The 16,868-nt window shown below is 44.8% G+C and overlaps 1 long non-coding RNA gene across 2 annotated transcripts in view; it reads left to right on the forward strand.

Moving 5' to 3' along the window:
* Window positions 1–16,868, forward strand: part of LOC112549422 — a 26,375-nt gene that overhangs the window by 5,507 nt on the left and 4,000 nt on the right. Inside the window, exons 2-3 of one of the 2 annotated variants that reach the window (XR_003092827.1) lie at window positions 7,683–7,799; window positions 11,378–11,427. This is a non-coding gene — a long non-coding RNA (uncharacterized LOC112549422). Of the gene's footprint in view, window positions 1–7,682; window positions 7,800–11,377; window positions 11,508–16,868 lie in introns of those variants that run through there. The other variant, XR_003092826.1, reaches the window with a different exon arrangement.

Consider the following 16,868-nt stretch of genomic DNA (forward strand, 5'->3'; position numbering starts at 1 on the left):
CTGGTGAATTGCATCTGCTAGCACCTCTTTCTCATAGGAACAGTAATCCCTGCAGAAGAAGGACTGTGGCTGCCTTTTTCATTCTCTTGATTCTAGTTTGGAGTCTGTAGTAGCTTCACTTAAGCCAACAGAGTTGTGTGTGTAGAGTTCTGGTATAAGCGAGAGGAGTTGCAGGCCCTCTGTGTCTCTGGGATAATGAGATAAAAGAGCGAAGGCTGTTTCCTCTTCCATTAGTAAAACTGGAGGGCCTGATTCTGATATTGCACACACCATTTGGACACCATTTACCTCGGTGGCCCAGAGCATGGTTTATTTCTCAGTGAATAAGCAGTGGCATTTGCTCATGAAAATGCCATTTAAAATGTGCTGTGCTTTTACAAATGCTCTGGAGTCTTTCTCCTTGTTTACCAATGTTATTAACTTTCTTCATGCACAACGTCATTGGAAGGCCCCAGTTGTATTTGCTGAGTGAAAGAACCTCCTTCTCTTGTTGCACACTGTCAACAGGATTTGCCTGGCTCGTCTTCATAGGTAGAAGAAACTTCTTTGTTAAATGGCATGAGCACTAACAAAGTGTTTCCCACTTGCTGCTTCCTCTCTGGCTGAGAAAGGAGTCAGTCTACATGGAAGGAATGAGGAGTGAAGGGGACAAAGAAGTGTTAACTGATGTTTGAAATTCTTAGGATGCCAAATCGGAATTTCCAAGGCCTGGAACATGGCAAACACAAGAGTGTGAATCCTAAATAGCGAGAAGTCACAGCCCATGCAGTGACCAGCTTCACATCCAGATGTGGGGATTAGAGATAACAGGACTAATTTATCCTTCAGTATCACTATTGTCAATCCAAAGGAACTCAGTTGAAGGCAGTGAAGTGACCCTGGATCTGTACCGGTGACAATGAGAGAAGAATTTAGACTAGTAATAGAGCATTTAGTAAAGGGACTGTTTGGCAAAATTGGACTCAGAGAGACACAAGGAGCCTGGATTTTATGAGAGATAAGTGCTAATGGTGTAATAACTTGGGTATGTGACTCCTCTTGATGGAAATGCCGGGGCGGAAGGTGAGAGAGAGCAGGTTGTACAGCACAGTCACAATTACAAAAGCTGTATCGGATTCTCAGAGCGGGTTATGAGCATGACAGCTCATAGAAAAAGGGAGTAGTGATAATCTTCTGCCTGAACTCAACAAGAGGAGTAATTGCATGATGTGAAGGGGAATTCCTGTAACTGGGGAGATACATTGCTAATGTTTAGAATAAATTGCCAATAAATGGTAGTGAAGCAGGAAATGATTGCAAGATAAGAATGGGGTGAGAAGCAGGAGAATCAATGGATGAGTAACATATTCCTCATCTGGTTAGCTTAAAAGTCTGTTCTGTGCACTTGTTAGGCTTGGAATGTGGCTTTGTGAACCATGTACCCAACTGAAGATGTCTGATGTGGTAGGCATGAGAACTTCTTCTTTTGCTCACTTGGTATCAGGTTGAGCTCCCCTCTCCTCTACATACCATTCTCACACTTCTGCCTGGATTACAGGCTCTCTTACTGAGAGGGAGGGGAGGACTATCAGCATTTCCAAGCCTGAGAGTATAGCAGAAATCTTACATTTCCCCAATGAGTTTTCCAAAGAGGCTGTTATCTGAGTCATTTTCCCTGAATTATTATTATTGTTAAAACACCACCGCTAGGCATCCTTGGTTAGAGGAGCTCAGTGAATTAATCAAGGCTTTGGAATCACTGAGGGCAGCAGATATACCGAGGAGGGTTTCTACACCTACTGTGTTTGCCTCTTCTCTAGACAGTCAATGAGGCAGAGTACAGGACCTGCTGTCCTGCAGATCCAGTAGTTTACCTATCAGTGACCTTGGCATACGATTTTGCCCTTTTAGAAATAACATGTCATGTTTGTTATCCTGGTCACAATAGAGAGAGTGATTTTTCTATCTCTATACAGATAGACAATTGCAGGGAAACTCTAGAGAAACCAAACTGAGCCTTAAAGGTTGGCCTTCTGGGATCATTTCCTTTCATACCATTATGTCAAATAGGATGCATTCATATCACATGCCCACTGCAGGAGCCACTTCTAAAGAACTAGGACTAGATCAAGAACCACTTCCTCCTGACCCAAATGGGTTTTGCAACATTGCCTCTCACCTCGCCTTTACACTTCTGATCAAGGTAGCTTGTAGTTGAAGGAGTTAAATCTACCAGCTGGCCAAGGGAGTTCAGACATTGAATAGCCGGCCAAACACACGTAGAGAGGGGGCTGACTGGCACATGACACCCTGAGCAGATCAAATAATGCAGTCCAGAGCCAAGAGCAATTTCCACTACCTGCTGCTGAGCTGTGTCCCTCCTGAGTCCTGCCCTCACTTGTTTCTTTTATAGCCAAATCAAAATAAGTTCTGATTATATTCCCAAAGCAATACACATCTAAATCCAGGCACATGAATCTCACAAGGCTGTTGTAATCTACAATTGGGCAATACATGGAGTTGATTATAGCCATAAAACACTTGATTCTTTGAGCCAGGTACTAAGCTGATATAAAATAGCGCAGCTCCATTGACACCAGTGGGGCAGATTCTTGGCTGCTGTCGACCACAGTTCTATCTTCAGAGCCACCTTGTGAGGAGATCCTTTACCTGGCACAGGACAGATTTGACATGGAGTAAAGGCAAAGGGACAGATTGTCTTCTCAGTTACACTAGTAAAAATCAGGAGTGTCTTCACGGAAAATATAATAGTTATACCATGGAACAAGGTGAGAGAATAAGTCCTATGTGATCACCGTAGAATCTCTTTAGAAGCACATTTCCCCCATACACCAGAGTAAATGTTATTGTTTGAAGGGCTCTTCTTCCCCTCTTCTGCTTTCTTATGCTAACCTTCCCTTCAAAGGCACTGTGCTAGATACAGCTTCTATTCTATTCTATATAGCCCCCCATGCCACACTTGCCAGCCTAGCATCTGTGTGCCTTCTAATAATGCACTAAGCAATGTGACTAATGTCTGTCACCTGTTGTTTGTTCATTCATCCTCTCCCCCAGAGGAAAAGTGTGTGCAGTGGAGTCTGCAGCAGAGTGGAGTGCTTGTGGTTTTTAAATATGCATGCTGTTATGTTAGAGAAGCCAGGTTACAGAAGCACCCCTTGTACTTGGAGCAGTGGGTGGTGAGGTGTGGGATAGTTCTTGGTTCCTGGTAAAGTTCATCCTAGGGTCCTGGATCAGTCCCTGAATAGGATATATGCCTACACGCATATGACAAGCCTTACCCTTATTGCTGAGAGCTCCACTATGCCAGAGAAATAAAACTCTCAACCAGGGTGTTTATCCTAGAGTTTTAGGTAGCCTTTTGGACACCCTGATGCCAGGCCATGGAGCATCATGAAGATAAAGGCTTTGGATCTTTGACCAAGAACTTGGCCCTCTGATAGTTAACAGGAGGCCAACACAATAATATGCTCCTGATATTTGGTAAAGTTGAGGAGCTGCACTGCAGTGTTTGTACTAGCTGAAGTGTTATAAGTTCTGATGGTAGGGCAACTACTCCAGGTGCCAACTTGTGTGTGTGGGGGGAGGTGAAAAAGATAGCTGCCACCAGCAGCAATCTGAGTTATGCTTATGGTTTAATGGTAACTATCAGTTGCTGCTATCCCAGTGCCCTTGGTGCCTGGCCGCATTGCTACGCTGCTGAGTTCTGATGGCTTTATACCCTGATATATTGTATTGGTGTAACCCACTGGATAGTGATAAAGGTATGAATCACTGTGGCCAGATCCCCATCCACCTTCAAAGTCTGTCACTGATGCTTGTTGGTTTGCTGAATTCCCTTGAGCACAGTTCTGTGCTCTGCACATTCTCTCAGGACATGAGCATTTTGCTTCTGTATTCTCTTCCTCCGTGTTTGCTCTGCACCATGTTGAGTCTGTAAATATTTTGAAAAATCTCTGTTTAATGGGAATGCACTCTTAACCCTTGAGAAGGGGATTCAGTTAAGAAAGAGAAGCATAAATCCACTCACCCCTTAAGAAACAGTAGCCCTCTTCCCTCAAGAGAAATATGATTACAGCCCATAAGCTCAGAACTCTAAATCTGATTCCCCATGTAGCAGTGAATGCTACAGTGCTGCTGTGTTGTTTTAATAAAAGTCCCGGGGAGGCAAGGTGAGGGAGCAGGAAACAGGCTGCTATCCATGTACACACCTGGCAGGAGTGAGTATGTCAACAAAGGAAAAACCCAAACCAGAATCCCAACTGGTGATGAAAGCCTGCTGTCTTGTTTCAACGTCTCCCCTGTTCAGCAGTTCAGTATCACAGCTTCGCTCATAATTACAATCATTATAAGCGAAGATAGTGCCTTTCTGTGTTGAGGCCTGATGTAACGTTCACTGAAGCCCACAAAAATCTTTCTATTGGCTTCGGACTAGGGTCTGGCATAGCCACTGAGATACTGAAGTCATCAATTAAATGCTCTGTGACATTCTGAAGTTGAATAGATCTCCTTTGGTCCTCTGCTCTGAGACAAGAAACTGGAAAACTGAGACATGATAAGCTGGATATTCAAAAGGAGCTCTCTCCTTTTTACTCTGGTCTTTGCAGGACAGGAGTGGAACTCTGAGGAACAGGCTCAGGTGCCAGGAAGGATGTGGGCTAGTAGGGAACCACAGAGGGCCTTAGGAGCACAGTTCTAGAGTTGTGTGTTAGGACACATATGGCAGCTTCACTGTCTTCTTGGAGTGAAATCTTGGCCCTATTGGGCATGTCTACATCACTGCAGTAGCAGGTCCAAGTGAAGATGAGGCTGAACAGGCCCCCTCTACCTGAGTCTGCAGATGTACTCCGGACCCAGAAGTGCATCAGTGAGGCAGCACCAGGCTTTCCCCAGCACCCAAGAGCCTGAGAACCATCACTGGTGATGAGCTCAGAGCAGCCTCACAGGAGAAGTTCTGTATCTGGAGCATGTCAGAGAAAGTGCATGAGAAAGGTGTGCTCAGACTGTCCTCCCTGGGACCCATAGTGATGTGGACAAACCCACCAATGTCAGTAAGAGTTCTACAATTGACTTGAATGAGGCTAGGATGTTGCCTTCCATGTCTAACAATGCTGGGAACCTTCCAATTCTGCCTGCTTGTCATGTTGCTGACTGCCAATGAAACTGCTATGAGACAACCTTCACGTCTTTTCCACTTCTGTCTTCTCAGATGTTCAGCTAGGGATTTTTTCCCTAGGCCCCCTTCATGCATGCAGGTAAAGGTGTGATTGGATCTAATGCACGATCCATGCAATTGGGCAGTAAATCCAATTGTGCCCAATCCTGGCTCCCCTTGCATTGGCAAGAAGCAGGCAGCCACAGCTGGGAGCCCCTTTGCTGAACTGAAGGCTCTGCAGCTTATGGGATTGTAGGTCCTGGCTGTGCCTCATGCACAGCCAGAGCAGAGAGATCCCACAGCTGATGTAAGGTGCAGCCGGGACCCAGAGCCTCATCAGGTGCTGGACTCTTGTTCCCAGCTGCAGGTGAGGTGCAGCCAGGACCAACAGCCCCACGTAGGCCCTAGGGTTTTGCATACCCCCACCTCATGGGGAACATGGCAGCTGCAATCCCTAGGGCTCTGGGGTTACACCCCTGTGGCTGGGAGCCCTGTCAGCTGATGGGCTCCCAGTCACAGGGGAGACCCTGCTACACATGCAAATTATAGCCAGATGCTCTTGAGCTTTAAAGTTACTACACATTTTTGAGGTCTAACTATAGTGTTTGGAGCTTTTTATCATGTGATAGATGCTTTGAATGTGTAGCTGGTTGCAAGGTAATTGTGCAATTAGCTAGTTAATTGCACGATACCCACAACATGTAGAGGGGCCCTAGTATCTCTTCTGCTTTCAGGAAGTCCATCTGTCTGTCTGTCTCCTTTCTTACCTTGTAAGTCTGATCACTCACTTTCTTCTTTCTCCCTGTCTCCTCTCCTTTCTCTCATGTACCCAGGGAGGAATGTGTCCACAAGAAGTATTTTTATTTGGCAGTTTATATACGCTTTCTGTTTTGGCTTCAGGTACTGAGATAAGCAGCCAATGGAGCTGAGATCTCCTGTGTCACGTTTTAGCTCTTTCCATCTGATAAAGACTACCTCACCCACTGCATGGACTTCAGAGGCATGATTACAAGGGCAAAGGAATAGCATTAACCTTGAAAGAAGAAATATAAGGGCAGACTAATGTTCATGGGCTGAGCTGCTTTGACTTAGAGACATCACTTGGGACTCAAACACTAGTTCTATAGAGGGAGCAAACAAATGTTATAAGAGATCGAGATACTATGCACAGGCCCAACTTCACTCTTACCAATAAGTTTCTTCGTGTGACTCTGGCAACATTAAGAAGCTGTAAAAGAGGCTTAAATTGTCCTTGCAGAATATTGGAGCTGTACCAGGCATTTCTGACCTGTATGGAGCGGGTGTAATGCATCTCCGTGGCCCCTCCCCTTGTCCTGGGAAGAAGGTGAGCAGGAATGGGCCAGGGTGTGACTGGAGAGCAATGTGCTCTGATGCCTCAGTGCCAGTACAACAGCCTGTGGAAGACTAGTACCACCCCATGTCGCTTGTAACAGTTTTAACTGTATCAGGGGCTGGCTGGGTACATAGACTGACCCAGAATTAAGGTGGCACAAAAGTGGCCCCAGGGCACTTTCTGTTCCTGTCAAGAATGAGGACACAGAACCTCGGTGCAGGTGTTTAGATGCGATACATAGGAGACTTAGAAAAAGACTGGGCTTTACTGCCTGGACCCAAATGCACATGGATGAAGGCTATTAAAGATTATCTCCCTGGCACGTGGCAGAGGACAGTACCTGAGTCCGACTGGCCAATGCTGAAAGAGCGCTAGGTGTTCTGATGCTTGTTTCTTAAAGTATCCCAAACTATCTCTTCACCACACTGCATCTGTCAGCCTGATGAAAGGAAGTACTCACCCTGGGCCCAGACCTTGGTGCCTTGTATGGTGCAGTAGCATGATGAGGGGCCGGAGATTTGTGTGTTTTTTGGGTCACAGAGATCTGCCTTATTTCACCAGCTCATCCGTCATTGTGTATATTCAGCATGCTACATTAACTCACGCTTTCCTTTTGGTGTAGATGCACACAAACCCACTATACTTTTCCAATAATATATGTGTGTGTGTGTGTGTGTGCGCGCGCGCACATTTACGCACACACTCATGCATGCACAAGATTGCTTCTGGTTTTCTGCAGAGCTAAATCTGTTTGTGTGTCCTTGCATGTATTAGTGGGTGGAGTGCATACTAACACAAACTAACCACCGCGTGCTGATGGCGGTGCTGCACATGTTAAAATAGCATTACCCAATCTTGTTGTCGCTCTTCTTCCACTCTCTCCCCTCACTCAACAAAGTTTAAAGAGAACAAGCTCCAGCTGTTAAAATAGCTCCGGCCTCACTTGTTTAATCTATTTCAGGCATCCTGAGGGCTGGTTGTGTCTTGACACAGAGAGAATACAGAGTCATTGTAGAAAAACCACAGCCACAAGGGGCTGTCGTCCAAAACAAAACCATTCCCCAGCTAACCTAGAGCAATTTCATTTTTACCCCATTCCTCAATCACATCTTAAAATAAAGTGTGAGACCATTTTGTTTTGTTTTGTCTCATTTTTATGGTTCCTTTGCTTCTCAGGCTGAGCCCAGTGGTACAGAGGACTGAAACTGCTGACAGGGCTGAGGCACTTTGGACCCATGGCGTACTGGAGTTACTGGGATCTCGAGAACCTCCTGAAGGAGATCTCCATACAAGGTTTGTCAGGGCTCATTTTTAAATTCCAAGTCTTTGGCTGGTTTATATCAGCAGACATCCATTGAAATCTGTGGACCAGAGCCTTGGCTGTTATAAATCGGTGCCACTCCATTGTTTTACTGGATTTTTGCCCATTCGGCCCCTCTGAGGGACTGTCCCTTTTGGCTTCAATGAGCTGTACAGTTTTACATCAGCAGGAGATTCAGCATGCTGATTTCAGTGGAGTCACACTGATTCACCCCAGTGGCCCATGCGGCATGAACACCTAGCACCCCGTGAATCAAGCCCTGATGTATCCAGCTACCTGCTCCAAATATACAACACTTCTTACCTTTCCCTATCCTTCATTCTCTAGGGTCTGTTTCAGCTTCTGCTTTTACCTGGGGCTGTCTGTCTGCTTTTCTGTCAAGGACAACAAGTCACACCAGAGCTAGCCCACAAACGCCTCCAAATTAGTGGTTTAGTTAAACCTCCATGTTTGGGCTGCACTGTGTCAGAGTTTGTAAATATTTCCAAAAATCTCTATTCAGTGGGAATGCGTTCTTAGCCCTCAAGAAGGGGATTCAGTTAAAAAAAGGTTAAGTTTTTCCACCCCATAAAGCACTAGCTCTCTTTCCTCAAGAGAAATGTGATTGCAGGATGCAATCTGCTTGTTCTCATAGACCAGTAAAACAGGCAAGGAGGGTCCTGTGCCTTTAAGAACAGATAGTTCAGCTGCAAGGAAGGTTTACAACCGGATTGCCCTGGCATTTGAACCTGGTTGCTTTGTAAATGAACTCTGAGAGTTTAATTTGGATTTAATATCATTGCATTGTGACACATACATTATGACCTGATGCCTGCAATGTTCTCCTTCGTGTCCCTGTAGGCGTTATGTTTGTTGTAAAGAGAAAAACAGGATGAAGAGTGACATGGGTCGTGATACAGCAACAGCATGCTTCTAAATTTGCAAGCAAAGATATCAAATGCATGGGTTTCCTAGTCTAATGCATCAAATACTTTGAGCCTAATGTAAGGATAATAAAACTAAGTAGATACGTAGAGAGTGAATGATACAGGTCAGGGATTGTATTTGTTTTACTCCTCCATACAGTCCTAAGTACAATGGAGACCTGAGCCTTCATGGAGACCTCTAAGACAAGTCATTATTATAACTAATGACAATGACAACATCCCCCCAACATAATTATTATAATATAAACAATATATGATAGTCTATATAATATGATCTATATTTTAATATATTATTAGCTATGACACTAATATCGAGAGGCCAAGTAGTAGGAAAAAAACATATTTAAAAATTTTTTATTGATGAGAGCTAAGGGGTAATCTGAATTTCTACCCTATCAGTTGGTTTTCATTTTCGCAAAGTGAAAATTGAACTACTTAAGTAAAATTGAAATTTTTTCCTTTGGGGGTTTTTTTTTTGGTGGGTTTTTTTTTGGAAACTATTTTCCATCAAAAAATCAGTGTGGCCAGATATTCTCAATGACTTTTATGCAACAGTAAGTCAGAGGGTTCGTTTGCAAGTGAGATATCACTTGGACTTAATGAGGGTGAAGTTGCACACTCCATTTAGACCGTACTAAGTCTGGGGAATGTTAAGCATTGTTCAAATTAGACTGTGCTGTGAGCAGTTGCACATTAAGGGCTAATACAATTTCTTGACTGCACAGTTCTGACTTGCAGCTAGGGAGCTGGCAAGCAGAAGAGCCAAGACACCTGAGCTGTATCCCTACTTGCCGGGGTAGAGGGTTGGGAGCAGTGTATACTGGGATGCTGGAGGACTGCAAATTGTTCATTTTATCTCCATGGAGCACAGTGAAATAACCCTAACATGAGCTAGAAATCATGGCCTAGAGTTAACCCTCACCTGAAGTGGTGTAACTATGAGACACTCAGAGGGCACTTAGTATGAGTTAATGAGCTTTAATGTGCAGATGCTTGCATGCGTTTAGTACGGTCTAAGTGTAATGTGTAACTTCATGGGATACACCAGTGGCCTGATCCAAAGCCTATTAAATCAGAGAGTTTTTCTATTGATCTTAATAGGCTTTGGATAAAGACTAATGGATACTTGCATGTTAAATGTGCTTGGAAAGTAAGTGTCATATCCAACTCTAGTGGCTAATCCATGTAGAGGATTACAGTTTAATACACCTTAATAGCATACCTTAATAGGTAACTGAATGCCTTTGTAATCTGAGGTAATAAAGGTCAGTGTTTCAGTGTCAAAAGTCTTGGCTCATTACCTGTGTGTAGGGATCATTATACAGTGCACACAGACACACACACAGCTCATCTACATGAGACACTCTCCTGGCCCTGTGCACATTGGGACCAGCCCTGTGCCCCTTGCCAGCCCTTGAGTTAGCACCTGGTGGAACCGGGAGCTCGCCCTGGCTTGCAGGAGGGCAGAGCAGGGTGGGAGCAAATATGCTTCCAATAGGGAGCATGTGTAGATGTGTTCATAGTAAAGGCTTACTGTGCAGTAAGACTAATGCAAATTAATAACAGGTGTAGATGTGCCCAGTATGACTTGCTCAGGATCAATAACACGGTAGACTCTATACAAGTAAAAAAAAACAAACCAACACTCCAATCCTTGCTGCTAAAAGCACAAACCGAGTAATTTGCATATTTCAGAAATTTTGGTTGTAAAGTTGATTTGTAGAAACAACACTTGACACTTACCTGCAAGCCCTTCTAGGACAGTGCATGCTGATTGAATTGGATTATGTGCTACGTTTCTTCAAGAATGCAATACAAAGTCAATGGAACTACATTGACTTATACTAACTGAAGATCTGGCCCTAGCTGAACAATGAACAGTATCTACTCAGTCACAGTGATACTTATATAAACCCACACTCCTTCACACACTTCAACAATTTTGTAAATGTGTATATTCTTGTTTCATAGCAACCCAGAACAAATTTCAGCAAGTGGCTTAAAATTAAGAACGGAGAGCAACCGGTTCAATGCATGAGAGTCATCCTCAGAATTTGTAACACGCAGGTTGTTATGTTATTAGGCGTTTAACCAGACCCGTGGGAGTCAAGTAGGATGGGTTTGAGAGCCCTTAGTTTATCATTCTTGACAAGAGAAACATTCTTGATGGAGACAGAAAGAGCCCTGAGAAATAGTTGAAAGGTACCTAGAACATATCCTGGAGTATTTTTTTTTACGTAGTCCATTGAGTAGATAAGCAGAAGCTCTGCATTTTAAAGCCACGAGAAAAACAAAGTCCAGGTTTGGCAGACTATTCTCATTATCCCTAAGAACTGAAAATGGAATTGAGGATGTCACCACATTGCATGTCAGTCAACATACTGAAACAAGAAACACTTGGCATCCAATGAGCGAGCAGGTTGCGTTTAGATTCCTAACTTAGCATCACATATGTGGCCAGAAGGTGTCTAGGCTCATATAATAACTGACGTACTCACAAAGAATAGACTGGGTAGCTTTCTGTGGAATCAACTGCTTGGCCTTGCATAATCTCCCTCTGCTCTAATCAACCCTCATGTATTGAATGGTGAGAAAATTCCACCTTTCTTGTTTCTGTTTTTCAGGTGACATGATTTACTCCTGCTCATTTCTGGCGGAGGTAAATTATAAGGAGGTAATAGATGACTCACTGAAAGGACTCTTGGCATCTTTAAAATGTATGGTAGATGTTCTGATAAATCTGGTGAGACTCTGTGAAGGCATGAAAGTTATTCCTGGCATCTTGGAACTTTTACAGTATTGTAATTACATGTGACATACTTTTATTACTTAAAAGAGGCTGGGTTCGACTTGTCAAATTAAAACAAGGCAGTATTAGAGTTTGATGAGAGGCACTTGAAAAACAGCACCACATTCTAAGCTTGAAATATGAATGGGAATATAACACAGTGCAAGATTTATGGAGAGTATGAGAGAGAAAAGCAAGATGAATGGTGTCTAAGTTAGGTAGGTGGAAGCTAGGCCAGGTATACCTGCACATGCTTCCTTCACACAACCAGATGTTGTACAGACATACCCTTAGTGATGCATTATGGAGAGATTTGCTTCCTGCACTCCTATCTATACTTCTGCCCCGAATCAGACGTTATATCCACTGACTCTGTATCTTCACCCTAGACATCACTTGAGCATCTACATTGATGTGGGTCCGGCTGAGCCATTGCCTGCATAGACTTATGTAGTAGGCATGGGTGACACTTTCCCTGCATGAGTATAGGTATTGGTCACACTTCCCTTATGGCTCTGCATGAATGCATGGATGAGAAATACTCTCCCAATGTTAGCCCTGTATCCTTCCATCTTATGATCATTAGTGCAAGGATGGCTCTCCTGTGATCTTCCAAAATGAATATTTCTCTTGAATTGAAATTCACCAGGGAAATGGCATCTCTTTGCCATTTCAAAGAGGCAGAGAGCCTTCCCCAAGTCATGAAATTGGCTTCCACACAGATACTCCCATGGTTTGGAAATGTCTGGATTCTCTCATCTCTTTCCCGTTAACTTTACTGCCTGCTACTTACTGGACTCATTTACTTGTGTGAAATGAATGCTGATTTTGTCCTTGCTATGAGTGTATGAGGTGTAAGGCAAGGGAGAAGTGGGGTTGTAGCCTGGAAGCTCATCAGTTGAGGTTGACATGTTTAACTCTTCATTCAAGTCTTTTTGGGGGAGGGTTTTGACAACACAAAAGACTTTTTGGGGGAGGGTTTTGCATCTACACCTGTATATTAATGCACAGCAATAAACTGTTGAGCCTGGTTGGAGCGGTCCCAGCTGGCAGAGAGTCTGGTGGGGTCAGCTTGCCAGCCCAGAGCTGCTCTGATTTAGCTCAACATGATGTAGAGGGGCTGTCTGGGGCATAAGGCTGTTCCATTGTGTGGCTAACCAGCAGGCAGCCCCCATACTGAAGCACCCTTGTGCCCCAGCCAGCTGGGTCAGCACCTACATGTACATTGCTACACAGTAAAAAACTCTGCAGCAGGATAGGACTTGTATTTACAAGTCCTACCCTGCTGTGGAGTTTATTAGTTTCCTGTGGCCTAAGAGGGCTGCATGTGTAGATGCTGAGATGTTTAATGTGGAGTTAATTAGATAACTCTGCAGTAAATGTCTTGTGTAGATGCGTCCGAGGAGAATGGAGGAGACCATGGAGAACATCTCTCTCTTTCCTCATTCTAAGGGTAAGAATTCTCAGAGAAGTAAGTACCATCCCTTCATTTGGCCTTCCACTTCTAAGGATTTGGGGCATGAACAAAATCATGATGGCCGCTATTTGTTACACTAGCACCTAGAGGCCTCAGCTGAGCACAGGCCCTATTGTGCCAGGTACTGTACAAGCATGTAGGAATAGTCCTTTCCCCCAAGATCTTATATTAACTTGACAATGAGGAATATTGAAAAAGGAGCTTGCCTAAAGTAACAAGGCCAGTTGCATAGCAGAGACTAGAACTCGGGTCCCTGGGCTCATTAGCACATGGTCTCTTTACCAGGTTGTGCATAACCTAATCCATCATACTCTATCAGCATGAAGAGAGGCTCTATTTTGTTTAGTTTGGATATCTGAGATAGGGTAGGATATCAGTAAGTTATAATGTGAAACATGCCAACTATAGAGTTTACTGTTTTTTCCTGGGAGCATTAAAAATAACCCTTTTCATATTAAATTCAGGGAAACAAGCTGCCATCTTTATTTTTCTTTTCACTTCCTGGAAGGCAATCCCAGCACAAGGCTCATTTTCTAACACTATAGTTTGATGCCTTCACTGCAGACTGTTGCATTTGCAAGCGATAGTTAAAAGGAGAATATAAAAGCCAAGTTTTGATATTTTGGTGTCACCACATGCAATCTCAGAAGTTGCTCACCCAGATTAGTGTTGAGGTTCTGCAAAATCATAGTGCAATGAAAGCAAAGAAAGAAGCAGTAATTATTTTGCAATATATCGGCATGACAGTGATCAGTAACTAGAGTTCACTTGGTCTCAACACACTATATTATTGTGTTAGGCACTTATTATCTGGCACCAAGATTCATCAGATTATACACACACATTCGCTAGTTGGCTCAGAAGGCAGGATGATTAGTTTATTTTGATATGTCAGGGTAAATTTTTAGTTCTGGTTCTAGAAGTAACTGTGTGCTTAAAGTGAAATGACTTACTTGAGATGGATGTCTGCCTCCTGACAGGTTTAGCAGGTCTCCTGAGGAAGGGTAACAGCAATAACTGATTGTATTTGCAGCTGACACCCTCAGACTTGTTAAAGGCTAAAGGGACACATTCTCCAGGAAGGCCACTTTGCAGGGCCAGATGGATCTATACAGGCCAGATACAACCAGATATAACTGTTCACAGTGTACAGTTTCCTCTCTGTGGGGGAAAACTTTGTGGGTGAAGGTGGCATAGTCACATGCTATGCCAGGTGCTTTACAGCCTGATCAGGAACATGGCAGGATTGGGCAGGTGTAGGGCTGGAAGAAAGCAGTTCTGCTATGCAGGGGTGATTGGTGCCTCCTGAGTCTGGGGGGTGGGGCCCACACAATTTGTGGGTGGGCCCTGGGGCAGGCCAAAAGCCCCATATCCACTCCTATACTTCTGTGCTGTGGTTTAGTTATCCACTTCCACATGCCACTGGCTTGCGAGGCAAAAAAACTTCCCCATCCTGAGCAGGGCTGAGTCAGGGGCCAATCTCAGGGCAGGGTACATGCCCCCATTGCCCCTCCCACCAGTCGTCTGTGCTGCTATGCATAATCCTTCACCGGTGTACAAGAAATCCATTGGTGAGTGTGTACTACAAAGTGTTCTCTGTGTCCAGCCCACAGAAGATATGAATTGTTATAGCCCAGGACTGGGGAACCTTGGTTCTTCAGATTACACTGTAGCAGGGCATGTCTTTCTAGTCCATTACCAGATGCCCCAGGTCATAAGTGCTGCCAGTGGGGGGCACAACTCCATGCCACTTCCACCACTGATGCCGCTAAGCATTGGGCCCAGCCAAGCTGCATCCACGTACACCGCTGTTGGTGCAGAAATTGCACTGCTGCTGCCAGCCCCACTGCTGCTGGGCCCTGGTTCTGGCCAGATTGCAGTCCTGTGCCCTGTGCCCCACTGTTGGTGCAGAAATCTGAGGGGGGGACACATGTCCCCCACCCCCAAACGTATTGCCAATGCAGGTCATCCAAGAGAGCAGTCATTACATAAGGGCACTGAGACCCCATAGAGAGAGTATGGCCCAGCATTTAGAGCACTGGCCTGTGACTTGGGAGAAATTTCAAGTCTTTGCTGTGCTGCAGACTTCCTCGGTGATCTTGCGTAAGTCACTAGTGCCCAGACCCAAAAAAGGCACTCAGCTTGAGTGGAGTGTAGGTATCTGTGTCCAAGAGTGCAATCCACCATCCCCTTGCACAACTGCTTAGGCACTTACATTTTCCACAGAAAAGTAGGTATCTATAATTAAATTCAGCCACTGTACATACCTGGAGGTAATGAAGTTGTGACTGAATTGAGTGTCATGGCATCTGCCTTCTGTTGAAGGCTGCTTGGGATTCACAAATAGGATGTCCCTCCATCCAAGTCCTCTGAGGGACCCAATCTGGAGGCATGCTCAGAGCATGCTCAACACACACTGACAGTATTGAGGTCAGCACAAAGCACAGTTTTATAGGATCATAGGAAAATAGGGCTGGAAGGGACCTCACAAGGCCATCTAGTCCAGCCCTCTGCTCAAAGCAAGATCATCCCTGACTTAAACCATCCCACCTAAGTGTCTGTCTAACCTGCTTTTGAAAGTTTCCAAGGATAGAGAGTTCACAACTTCTTTAGGTAGCCAGTTCCAATCCCTGGCCACCCCCATAGCCAGAAAGCTCCTCCTAATTTCCAGGCCAAATTTCCCCTGCTGTGGCTTGAGGCCATTGCTCCTAGTTTTGTCTCATACAGTCACAGAGACAAGCCCATATCCATCCTCTCTATCATCCTACAAGTATTTGAAGACTGCTATCAAATCCCCCCTGCCTTCTCTTCTCCAGACTAAATAACCATAGTTCTTTTAGCCTTTTCTCATAAGTCTTGACTTTCAGGCCCCTGAACATTTTTGTTGCCCTAACTCTTTTCAAACTGCTCATGTCCTTCTTGAAGTGTGGGGCACAAAACTGGATACAGTACTCCAGGTGGGGCCTCACCGGTGTGGAACAGAATGAAAGATCACTTCCCTTGATTGCAAGTGACATTCCTATTAATTTGACCCAGGCAGCTGTTCAAAAAAGATGGTGCAGGTGCTACCCACCCTTTATTTAATATTTCTGGAGTGCTCACCTTGAAACTGGAGACCTGGTTTTAGGGCTTCCCCAGCTGAGTGGACTCCAACTCCTATATCTGACCTCACTAACCAGCATATATCTGATAAAGTAGGCTGTTGCCTATGAAAGCCCATGCCTGTCTGAAAGAGTTGATCTCGAAGTTACCACCTTGCCCTGACTTCCATGAGCAGGCTGACCATCTGGAAATCCTGGAAATCCAACACACTGCCCCCCCCCTCACCCCCCCTTCCCCTAATGTGCTCACAAGTCAGCAGGGTTGGGGCTACATGCTGGGCAGGTAGTGGTGCCTGCCCGCCTGCTAGGTGCTCCTTGCTGCTCTGACTCTTGGCTAGACTGTGTTCCACACTCCTGTGTTTCTGGGACGCCCATTATAATTTTCAACAGCCAGCTGGGACCAGCCTCTGAAATATGGGTCTGTTCTGGCTAGAATGGGACATCTGGTCATCCTGTTCATGAGGCTGTAGGCTGGATTCAGAGCACTCTTCAGTCCTCCTGTTGAAGCTGTGCCACTGTGAATACAACAGTCATCTAACAAGGGGGTGGGGAGGGGCTGGAGGAGAGAGAGAGGGGAGAAGGATAGGGGAGAAGTAAATTTAGATTGGATCTCAGGAAAAATGTCCTTACTGTTAGGACAATGAGGCAGTAGAATAGACTGCACAGAGAAACTGTGAAATCTCTATTGTAGTTTTTCAAGAGAAGGCTGGATAAGCATTGGACAGGGAAAACTAAGGGGTGGCATTCCT

Source organism: Alligator sinensis, unplaced genomic scaffold (genome assembly GCF_000455745.1).
Source record: "Alligator sinensis unplaced genomic scaffold, ASM45574v1 scaffold198_1, whole genome shotgun sequence".
In the NCBI taxonomy this organism is placed as follows: Eukaryota; Metazoa; Chordata; order Crocodylia; family Alligatoridae; genus Alligator; species Alligator sinensis.